Below are 12,433 nucleotides of genomic sequence, written 5' to 3'. Positions count from 1 at the left end.
TTCCCAGGGCACAACTAAATGTTTTCTGATTACATAAAACTGTAGCTTGAAAGGAGATGTAACCACTGAAACATTTCATATTTGTAAGATAGTGCATGGCACCTTTCTTTGATCTCTGCTTGGCATTGCTGTCCCCTCCCTTCTCTCTCTCCCCCACCCCCGCCTTCTGCTTTTTTAGCTTTTTGTAAGGCAGTGAGAACATGTAAAATTGAAGTGCTTTGGGATGCTGAAAGATGGTGAGGATTTACAACATGCTCCTTAATGAATAACCGTTTCATTTCTCTGGGATAAGAGGAGGACTCTTTTCTAATGTCCTGTCGGTCTTGCTTGTACTCAGATTCAGTTTCTTCTGGTTGGCCAAGGTAAGGAGGATAGACTGTTACACTCCCCAGGGGTGTTGAATCAAACTAAAAGCCTTTTTAAAATAATTACTCAACATTTTCCTAAAGAAAGATCTAAAGTCTTACTTGAAAATTATTTTGATTTAGCATTTCTTCATTTTTATGATTACTTTTATTATTTGTGTTAAAATATACATTTCAGTGCAATTTTGTAAATTTGCTATTAAGAGTATGTAGGACTGAAAGTATGGAGCACTTAGTATGTTAAGATTATGATAAACTTCTGGAAGCATAAGGTGAAATCAAGAAGATTATGAGATACAGCTTATGACCATGTGAGCAAAGAACAAGTACTGACAGAAGTAGCATAGGTATAAATGGGAAGCAAAATTCATGGTTAGTGCTGGCTTTTGAAACTTGGTGTTCTTCAGCTATACATCTTAAAATATTTGGTTTTATTAATACTGTTTTTGCGAAACACAAGTTGCACAGAGACTCTTTTTCATCTCTGTGTGAATGTGAATGAAATGTAAAAGTAGCCTCTAAAAGAATGTGTATAGTTTATATGTGCAGAGATGCCAAAAGAAAGCAAGCTTTTCTGATTTACATAATAGAAACAAGCTGCCTGACCTTCATCTGAGACACTTAGCAGTCATTAGTTGGAAGAGCACTGTTGTAACAGCACTCATGCACTGTGGGCACTCGCTGTACTTCTTAGAGAAAGGGGTTCTGTCACTTTCCCTTCACCCTTCAATATATTATCAATTAGATAATTCAATTAGAGGAGTCTGCCATTTAACACAAAGAGAAGAAGTGCGTTTTGCTGAAACTAAAAACAATGAACAATAACCTAGGCTATCCTGCTGCAGTGATGAACTTCCTACATTTTATGCAACAGATGTCACTTGGCAAATGGTCTGTTTTAAGATACCGTGGTTCTGCGACAGCCAAACAGGATGTGCAACCAGATGAAGTGAGGAGTTTAAAGTGCAGCAGCTCACAGTGGATCACTAGATAGAAGGAAACGTGGCTTTTATTTTGAGCAAAGTCATTTTCATAAACTCAATATTTGTTACCTCATATTTCTTCCTTCCTTTTGTACTCATGCTTTTGCAGTCCTTCATTTATGAAGACCAGGACAGATGGGTATCCCATCAGGCTGTCCAGGATTACTGGCAGTGACAAGGGGAGCGAGGGATGCTGCTGTCAAGTCCTTTGAGTTATTCTTGACTATTAATGATGTTGCATGATCTTTGCTGTATTTATGTTTCTTTTTCACAAAGAATGCCAAGGGTAATGTTGAGTCATACTGCATATTTTCAGTTCCGTGTACTTGATCTCTTTATTTGCAGCAGGCATGCTATTCTTATTACTCCATCTCTGCTGCTTTAATCTGTGCTGTTTACATTCATGGTCCTGGTGTCATAATACAGTATTTGCTATATGAATCTTTACAACAGGCAGGTATTTCAAATGGTTGTAAAACAAGCTATACACATATCAAAGGTGTATAGTGTGTTTTAAAATACTCTGTCTCTCTGCCATGGTTCCTAGTGTGTAAGGTTAATCAGGGCTTAAATAAAACTCCAGAAGTTTGCTTCTGACACTCCCACTGCATGTTGCAAGAGGCCTACTAATTTTCAGTTTTCTGTGTTTGCGTATGCCTCAGGTCTTTTATACTTAGGAACAAAATTGCATTATTAGTCTTTCATACTTAGAAACAGAAAGGGATTATGAAGAAATGTTTACACTTAAACCTTTCTTTTTCTTTGTTTTTGTTAGGCACAGAGCTAGATTAACCCTATAGGACCCCTATAAAACTGTAGAAGATTTGTTTCACTTTTATCCCTTCCACCCAAGTATGTGAACGAGTATTTTAGTGGTTCTACATTTGCTTTCTGTTGCAGACCTGCAAAGAATGTCTTTCAGTCCATATGATAAAACGATTACTCATCTTAAAAATGCTGATCCACAGCATACTCCTTCTGGCTTATTTAAAAAATGTCTAAATTTCTAATTTCCAGCCTAAATTATTCATGGCCTTTACAAACTCAGTCATTCTTGTTTAGTATCATTCAGTAGCTTAATTCTGTGTTCTTTCCCTGTGACTGGCATATATATTTCAGTTTGTTTATAGAGAGCAATAGTGTTTGCTTTTAGACTTTATGTTGCTAGGCTGAACAATCCAGCCGGTCTTTGTCTCATTACGTACTTGGAAAATTAAGAGAAGGCTGAGGGATGACCTCATGGCAGTCTACAACTTCCTCAAGAGGGGTCAGTGGAGTGGGAGATGCTGATCTCCTTTCTCTGATGACCAGCGACAGGACACGAGTAAATGGAATGAAACTGCATCAGGGGAAGTTCAGACTGGACATTAGGAAAAGGTTCTTCACTGACAGGGTGGTTAGTCACTGGAACAGGATCCCCAGGGAAGTGGTCCTGGCACCAAGCCTGTCAGAATTTAAGGTGCATCTAAACAACCTTCTTAGCCATATGGTTTAGTTTTAGGTAGTCCTGCAAGGAGCAGGGAGTTGTACTTGAGGATCCTTATGGGTCGCTTCCAACTTGAGATCTTTCTATGACCCCAGTAGCCTTCTCTCCTACTGCTTGAAGTTTGAACAAACCTTTCTTGTACATGTTGACTGGGACTGTACTTGGTGTTGCACATGGAGACAGTGACACTAGTAAAAGCAGATCTGTAATAGAGGAAAGTTGAAATTACTAAATACACCTTAAAATCACTTTTTATTGTTGTTGTTTGTTATTTTGAGCACATTACAGTAGCTGTGATCATGTAATCACCTAATAGATCTGTTCTTTCCAGCTGATAAACTGGTAGCTAAGAGCAGACAGTCCTGAAATGCTTGACATAAAAGCAGAAATAAAAAAGGAAACAAACAAAAAGATACTTTTGTTGATTTGATTGTCAGAATTACCCATTTCTTTCTTAAGGCACTGTGATCTTCCTGTGAATGAATAGTAACTCTTCAGCCTTGCTTCAGCAGATTCTATAGGTTCTCTCCTATATTTTGTGCCAGTTTCCTTTATGCAAATGCTAAGGCTGCATTTTTGAAACACTCCTTGTTAATGAAACTGTCACTTCACTCGTTTCAATGCTAGTCGCATTTGTTTTTGTTTAATCACTCATATAATTTTTTTTCCTTCTTTAACATCTTCTAATCCAGTTTCTTCATGATTAGTAATTTTCCATGCTGTAGGATGTGTGAAAATGTACCAAATTCTGCCACTCCAACAGGTCTGCTGCATTTTCTTTTGTATGGTGGAAAGATTTTCTATTTCATCAAAGAAAGATGGTGTAATCTGCCAAGATAGTGTAAATAAATTCATATTTTGTTTCTTCTGTCACTCATTTTTTCATTTCCCCCTATCTCTTAATTATTCTTTATTTCAGAATCTGTTCCATTTCTCCTTCTGATTCTGTTTTATTAAAAGCACGTTCAGTGAAACTAAAATGAATTCATGTACAGGTACGTAGATGTTAAGCAGAAGTAACTCCAAGGTACCTTTCTAAACTACAAGCTGTTGATCTTAGAATCAGAGTAGTTAGAGTTGGAAAGGACCTTAAGATCCATCTAGTTCCAGCCCACCTGCCATGGGCAGGGGAGCCTCACACTAGACCATGCTGCCTAAGACTCTGTCCAACCTGGCCTTGAACACTGTCAGGGATGGAGCATTTGCCCCTTCTTTGGGCAGCTTGTTCCACTGCCTCGCCATCCTTACAGTAAAGAACTCCTTTCTTATATCTTAAAAAAGCTGTCTGATACTTCCCACAGTAAGTTTCTGAGGTCTGTAGCTTATAATGTTGACAAATTATTAAATGTTGGTGGTAAAGTCTTCTGTGTCAGGGTTGAGGTGTTTCTTTGTTGTAAAGACAATAGAGAATCAAGAAGCTGAGGTTGAAAGAGAACTTGAGAAAAAGTAGGTGAACCAAGGGGAAGAGGAGAAGGTAAGTCCGCTGAAGAAAGCCAGTTGGCAGAGAAATGTGGCATCTGTAGATATTGTTGGGACCATGAGCCAGTGGGGATGTGCAGCTAGGAGAGAGAGAAACCCTGTGAAGTCTGGGGGTGATCTGATGCAGATGTGGATCAGGTAAGGAGCTAGAAAACTAGGATAGGAGGCGTGTGGCTTATGTGAACCATTGACCAAAAAACTTCAAAGGGAAAACTGGAAAATTGAAGATCAGGCTAATGTGAAGTGATGTAGAAGAGAGGAGAAAGACAGGAAAGACAGACTGGAATGAGTCGTGTATCTAGCCTATGATGCCCCAAATGTGTTACTTCTCATGTCTCTGTTAACAGATATTTAAAGACTACATCAAGAGTGACTGAGTATAGTTGCTTTGTTTTGTGAGGTCCATTACTATGCATTCATAATCTAGCATCAGTGAGACAAGATTATACTTAAATTCTTCATCCACATCTTTCCAGAAAGCCATAGCCTTTTGTTTTAGAAGCAGATTCCCATCTTTCATCTATGATTCCTCTGTGTGCCCCTTCCCAGTTGAGTCAACTCTGTGTAAAGCTACACCTTTACATCTGTGCAGGTGCTGAAGTCGGTTGTAGTCCAGTGTTTTATCTACAAAACCAGTGCTGTTGCTTTGGGACTTCTTTTGGTTCTGGAGTGCCAGTGATTAATTTGCTTTACAAGTTGGCTTCCTTTAATAGAGTTCTTTTTATCTTGAACCATAAAGCTAGGTATTTTCAGGAATAAAGGAAAGGAACTTGAAAACTGATCAGGTCAGCCTTGCAAGCTTACAGCAGTCCATTTCAAGAGGAAAAAAAAAATTATGAAAACTAGCATTTTTTTTTAAATTAGAGGTGCTCTATTGCAGACTTCTATGCTGTATTCTTTAGTTTTCCATGGATTATTTATATTCAGACTGGCTAAATTCAGTTGCATTTAATTCCTTTTGCAAGCACGGTGTATCCTCAACTCGAGTTAAGGAGCTGGATTGCATTGTACTAAGAATCTCAATCTCATAGAAGAGATTAAGGATTTCTGGTGGATTTTAATGCATCTTTTTTATCCTGACTTCAGATAGCTTGCTTTTTTTTCCCTGCTTGTTTACTGACATTTGTATTGCAACAGTATTAATGTATTTTGATCACAAAGTGATTAAGTATGTTAATTAATCACTTTCTGTGATACCTAATTTTAGAGAACCTAGCTATTTCTAGAAAAGTTATTTTTATATAATATAGCTTTTATTACATGTGACAGTTACGAGAATGTTAATTAAACAGTGATTTCTTTTTGACAATAAAAGCGTGCTTACTAATTTTGTTTTTTTTTTTCTTTGACTGTCTCACCCAGCTTTTTTCCTGTGAGATTAATATAGAATCACAGGATGGCTGAGATGGGAAGGAGCCTTTGGAGGTCATGTAGTATAACCCAGCAGGTCTAGCAGGGTCAGCTAGATCAGGGTGCCTGGAATAGCCTGATCAGTCAGGTTTTGAGTGCCTCCATGGAGGTACTCCACAGTTGCTGGGGCCTGGCTTTTCCCATGTTTAGCCACCCTCATGATCAAGCAAGTGTTCTTTTCAGATAGAATTTCTTGTGATTCAGCTTAGGCCCATTGCCTCTTATCCTGTCAGTCAATACCACTGAGTATAGCACTCTTCTCTGCTTTCACCCCATGTTGATCAATCTCATACATATTGATAAGGTTCTATCTGCTCCCCAGCAAGCCTCCTCTTATTCAGTCTATAAAAAGTCCCACCTTTCCTTGTATGGTGGATGATCCAGTTCCTCAGTCATCTTTGTAGCCCTTTTCTGTACTTGCACCAGTGTGTCCATGTCTCTCTTGTACTGGGTTGCCCAGAACTGGACACGGCACTCCAGGTATGGCATTGTCAGTCCTAACTGGAAGCTGAGGGATTGCCTCTCTCAACCTGCTGGTGATGCTGTTCCCCTAGGATGCCCCTGGCTGCCTTTGCCTGAGTCCATGCTGCTGGCTCCTGTTCACGTTTTCCACCGGGGCCTTTACTGCAAAACTACTTCCCAGTTGGCCAGCCCCCATCCTATACTAGTGCATGGGGTTGTCCCTTCTGAGATGCAGAACGCTGTGTTTTCGTTGGTTCAACTGCATGAGGTCTGTGTCAGCCACTTTCTCCAGCCTGCCAAGGTCCCTCTACATGGCTGCATGACTCTCTGGTGTATTGATCACTCCCCCGTCCTTCAGTGCTCTGGGTCATCAGTGGAGATGTTGAACAGGACTGGAGCCAGTATTCATTCCTGGGTTACACTGCTAGTGGCTGGCCTACAGGAGGACTTTGTGTTACTGATCATTACAGCCCTTTGAGCCTCGCAGTTGAGCTAGTCCTCTTAACTCTCTGTTTTTCTGGACTGTATTTCACCAGTTTCTCTGTGGCAGTGTTATGAGAAACTAAAATATAAATGCTTGGGTGACTAAGTCTGGTTAGTTAAAATAGCAGTTCTCCAAACCAGTGTGTTAAATGGCTATTCTGGAGGTTCACAGGTAAGGAGAAAGCTTATCTGGGTGTTCTGAGTCTACCTGCTGCTCCATGGCAAGGGTACAGCTCTAGCAATGGCTTGAGGTTGATTTTGCTGACAGTAGCACTGAAGGCCTGAAAATATGTTTCTTTAAATTGTGATCTCAATATCTGAAGTGGGCTTAAATTGTTAGTTAATAAGACAAAGTGATTTATGTGAAAATGCCTTCTAATTCCCATGAGAAATTGCCCATATAATTTACTCAAGAAGGACAATTATCTTTCATATTTTCCCTAAATTCACAAGCTGTGAAGGTAATGGCAGTGAGTTATTATGATCTTCCTTTTGTGGAGTGGACCTTAATAACCCTTTTACGCCAAAGATGTTTTAACATTATAGTTTGTATGAAAGAGAGATAGTAACTCTTGCTAATAAGCTGTACTTCTGTCTTTAGAAGGTCAGTAGAACGTAGCAGTCGTTATAAAGCAATCTCTGCAAGGGTGGTCATAGAATCACAGAATAGTTTGGGTTGGAAGGGACCTTCAAAGGTCTCCTAGTCCAACCCCCTGCAATGAGCAGGGACATCTTCAACTAGATCAGGTTGCCCAGAACCACATCCAGCCTGTCCTTGAGTGTCTCCAGGGATGGTGCATTCACCACCTTTCTGGGCAACCTATGCCAGTGTTTTGCCACGCTCACTAGAAAAGATTTTTTCTTCGCATCCAGCCTGAATCTCTCCTCTTTTAGTTTAAAACCATCACCCTGCATCCTATTGCAAAAAATCCATGGCATGGGCAGATCTTCCCACACACCCATTTCCCACACACTGGCATTTCCTAAATATTTACCTTATAATTACCACCAGAGCTTCCGCTGGCCCCCCAGAACAGGCCAGGAAGGTGGGACTGTGCATTGCTGTGATGCGCAAGCTGCTGACCTGTCTCTGCAGACAGGTGCTGTGCTGAAACTCACTGGGGAGGATGCCCCATCTGCCCTCAGCAGAACAGATGGAAACCACAGCTTTTTGATGAAATATATGTTGCAGAACATGTTAAGGAGTTATCATCTAAGTGTCCTGAAATTAAGAATGTAGTCCCCAGAACCTGGGATGATATCTTGGCAGGGATAACTATAAGCAAGATTGTCCACCCACTGCTCAGATGCACCCCTCTTAAGTTTCAGAGAGGAGCCCAATATTTGTGTTCCTGTCTGGTGATGCTCCTGTATGGTGGTGGGCTAACAATAGTTTGTCAGTGGTGTAACCCTGGACCCCTCCCCTGCTATTTAGATTTATTAACGCTGGTGCTAGCACTGTTGGCCAATTGCACCACAGTGTGGGTGGAAGAATTCACAATTGTATTTTAGGTAAGGCACTAGAATGTTCTACTAAACTGCCTCCACAAGGTTGATGAAATGCGTAATAAACCCATGCTACCTGCTTTTCACCAGCCTACTGCTGGACCATTTGTCCTGGAAATGACAGCCATCATCTGATGTAATATAAATGGGGATACATAACCATTGTCTTAAAAAGTGAAGGTCTTTCATACTGGCCTTCTGGTTGGTAAGCAGTACAGCCAGCTGGTTGTAGGTGTATCTGCCATCACTGGTATTTACTGCAAACTGTGGCCTCTTTTAAGTGGCCCGTTGTGGTGTCTGTGGGGTGTGGCCTGGGACCATCCAGTACTTTGTCTTTCTGCAGGGCTGTTGTAGCAGTTTTCTTGCTTCTATTAAGTTGGTGTTGTGGTTTAAGCCCAGGCCGTAAATCAGAACCACGCAGCCCCCCATTTCTTCCCCACCCCCACCCCCCCAGTTCCTGGACGGATGGGGAGGAGAATCGAAAGAATGTAAGTCCCATGGGTTGAGATAAGAGCAGTCCGGTAACTAAGGTATAACACAAATCACTACTGCTGCCATCAATAATAATAATGATAAGGGAAATAACAAGAGAGGAGAATAAAATACCACCTGCCGAAACCCAGTCCGACCAAGCAGTGAGCCAGCCCTTCCGGGTACCTCTCAGTTACATCCTGGGCATGACGTGCTGTGGTATGGAATACCTCTTTGGCTAGTTTGGGTCAGGTGTCCTGTCTCTGCTTCCTCCCGGCTTCCCCTCCTCCCTGGCAGAGCATGAAACTCAGAAGGCCCTTGGTCAGACTAAACATTTGAGCAGCAACAAAAACATCATTGTTATCAATGCTGTTCCCAGTCTGAAAGTCAAAACCACAGCACTGCACCAGCTACTAAGAAGGAGAAAAATGACTGCTACTGCTGAACACAGGACAGCATCCACCCCTTATTCCATACCATTCACATTATGCTCAGATCCCACATTTTCAATATACCATTGCTCTTACATTTATACATATATCTGTATCTATATATCCACATACACACACAGAGAGAAAGAGATCATTCCTTAGTGCATGGACCAATCCCTATAAAGCTGCTGAGTCCATTCGGTCCATGATGTTGGGTTCCATCTCTTGTAACAGTCTTTTCGGGCAGGAGAGGCTATGTGCAGTGTTCACACTCGTGAATAACCTGGGCAATAGTGTCCATTTCTAAGTCCACCCCTCAATCATGAGTCCATCTGTATGTTGCATCTCTGCCCTGATGGCCTAAAATGTCATGGGCCCACCAGACTCAAAATAATTCACCCTCCCCTTCAGCAGTTTCTGCAACTTGTTGGGGACTCCATACACAGCTGCCTTACATCTCCGACGCTTCCAAAGCACTGGAGGGGCCTAGTGGACTAGATACTCACCCGTACTGTCCCACACACCCTGCCACTCATGACTGTCCAGCTTCGGGGAAAACCTCTTGGTCCTCCTATATCATCCTCTAACCCTAGACAAGACCCAAACCTGACTCTGCTTAACTTTTGAGATCAGACAAAATGGCCGTGGATAGAACACACTCTATGTGTGCCAACATGGTGATCCCTGTCACAATCAGCAGGCAGGTTCCGAGGGTACCCAAAGGCTATTCAAAACCTTCAGAACTCTCAAATGATGCTGCTGTACTTGTCACTGGGGCTGGTGTAGCTGCTGTGCTTGCCGGCTCTCTCACCACCACCTTGTGTCAAAAACACAGCGCTGCACCAGCTATTAAGAAGGAAAAAAATGACTGCTACTGCTGAACCTAGGACAGTTGGAGATCTGGTATTCCTAAAATGCATTTTGAATGGCCTTTTGGAGCAAGGAATGCATTTGTTTTGTCCCCATTTGTAAGTAGGAACAATTCCTTAATAACCTGACTTCTTATGAGCCCAGTTCGCTAACACTTCCTCATTGCAGGATGTTGGGGAAATAATGTGCCTTAGCAAACTGATCATCAGCAGCATTGTATTCCTACTCTGGCTCACATGAGTCATCTGCGTGTCTCACCAAAGCACATTGGTTTTGCACTTGCTCTCTGGTTTTTACCAAGTCTTGCTTCCAGAGAGGTTTACCATGTATTGTCCAGTCATCTGCTTGTCATTTTGCCAGCCCACAGTGTGAGACCCTTAGACACCACCTAGGAGTCAGTATAAAGATTTCTGAAGGTGATGGTTTCTCCAGCACCGTAGCTGCAGCCACCAGTTTGGCATGCTGCTTGCTCCTCCCTTCCTGTGGTAGATCAGGAAGGTTTGCCCAGCTGTCTCAAAGGTGGCTGCTTCCACTGCAGTTTTTCTTTCACATATTGTTGACCCATTGGTGAGCCACACATTCAGCTGTTGGGTTGATTTTTCATATGGTGAGGCCTGCTGTGCCCAAGATGCTGGCAGATCTGGTGGTGGAGGCACACTGCATTAACCAGGCCAATTTGTGCTGTTTTCTTTTGTAACGCTCTTACTTGGTTTGTGCTGGCGGATGTAAGCGTAGAAATGCGCCATTTCAATTTCACAGTGCTAGTCCGTTGCACCTTCCCAATTTACTGACTGAAGTAATTTCATAGAACAATCACAGGTTGGAAAAGATTTTTAAGATCATCAAGTCCAACCATTATTTGACAGTACCCATTGTAAAATTAGGAGCCCTGCTGTCAGTAACCTTGGTCTCGTGGGTTATTTTTTATGTTTCAGCTAGGGCTGAATAAGCAGTCCAGAGTTGTTGTAGTTTTGTGTTGATGGAGGCAACCTCTAAGACCAGAAGCCTCACAGAATGTGCCACCTACCCCCTTGCTACCAGAGCTTCCACAAAGCCATGTTCTCATCCAGTACTAGGGCTTCGAGCTTAAAAGGATTATTGGCTAATTTTTAGCCTGAACTGCTGCATGGGGAGCTGCTTTCTTTGCTTGTTCAAAGGCAGTACTTACATTTTCTTCTGGAAAGAACTGGTCTTTTTTGCTTTTCTTACTATATTACATAATGATCTTAATATCTGGGCCAAGTATAAATTCCCTCAGGAACCTGCAAAGACTAGTAATCTTCGTTGTTTCTACTTTGCTCTGCGTTTCTGCCATGTAAAGGTTTGTTTAGCTTACTTTTGCATCATTCTGCAAACTCCCTGCCAGATTTTCCTTCCAAATTTCACTTCTGTGGCAGCTCTGTGGACTTTCTTGGGATTAATTTCCCAACCATGATTTTGGTTTGTCTCAGTAATGTTACTTAGTGCTTCTCTCACTTTCTGATTTGGTGGGACCACCGCACATAACATCATCAGCTTAACTGATCCATTTACAGTGTGGCGAAGTATTAAAATCTTCCAAATACTAGTCTACCAGCCCATGGCAAATTGTGGGGGTGTGTGAATGCCTCTGGGGCAGTACTGTGAAGGAGTACTGCTGATCCCAGCATAATTGTGCAGGTTGCTCCTGTGCTTCATTAGCAGCTGGAATGACAAAGCCTTCACTGCATCCCATGCAGAATGCCACAGCTTCAGATAGAGCTTGCTGGAGGAGAGTGATAGCATGGGGGCACTGCAGCTCTGAGTGTGGGGTGTGTAGTGATCATTAATTAGCTGTCATTTTCTGGGAACTGTTAGGCATTTTGGCTGTTGAAGAGGGGGAAGGGCTCAGAATAACTCCTGCCTCTAATAGGTGTAATCATCTGGGTGATGTCTATGTAGCCTCTGGGCAGCCTGTGTTGTTTGGATGTAATCTGTTTTGAGAGAGGCTCCAAAAGCAGGAAATGTAACCACTTTTGCCACAGTGATAGTATGAACCTTAAAAGAATATTTGCCCCCTGTTATCAAAGTTTTGCCTGCCAACAAGTCATGCCCAGTAATTTATTCATGTACATCAGCTACCTGCACATTTGCCATAGAAAGCACGTAGGAACCCAGCTGTAATAATAAAGATACTAACAAGCAGGTTCTTGCCCCCGAGATTAATTTTAATCAGATTGGGGATTTTTTCATACATAGAGATGGGTCCTGTAATCATCAGAGACATCACCTGCTGACAGTTACGACTGCTCCAGTGTACTTTCAGTGGAATATAAGGTTTGTTTCCTCCCTATGGGACTCCAGCCACCCACTGCACCTTGGGAGGGAAGATCCAAATCTAGTCAATTGATACGGGGCTTTTTTGTGAGCCGACAGACTGGGATGATTAATTGGTCCTGGTGTACTTACTCTTTCTCTGCTGAATGGGGAAGCAGAGGGTGTAATCAGTCCATCCACAGTCCTGATTTC

The sequence above is a fragment of the Psittacula echo genome, assembly GCF_963264785.1.
Source record: "Psittacula echo genome assembly, chromosome: Z".
In the NCBI taxonomy this organism is placed as follows: Eukaryota; Metazoa; Chordata; class Aves; order Psittaciformes; family Psittacidae; genus Psittacula; species Psittacula echo.
This window is presented reverse-complemented; position numbering follows the sequence as displayed.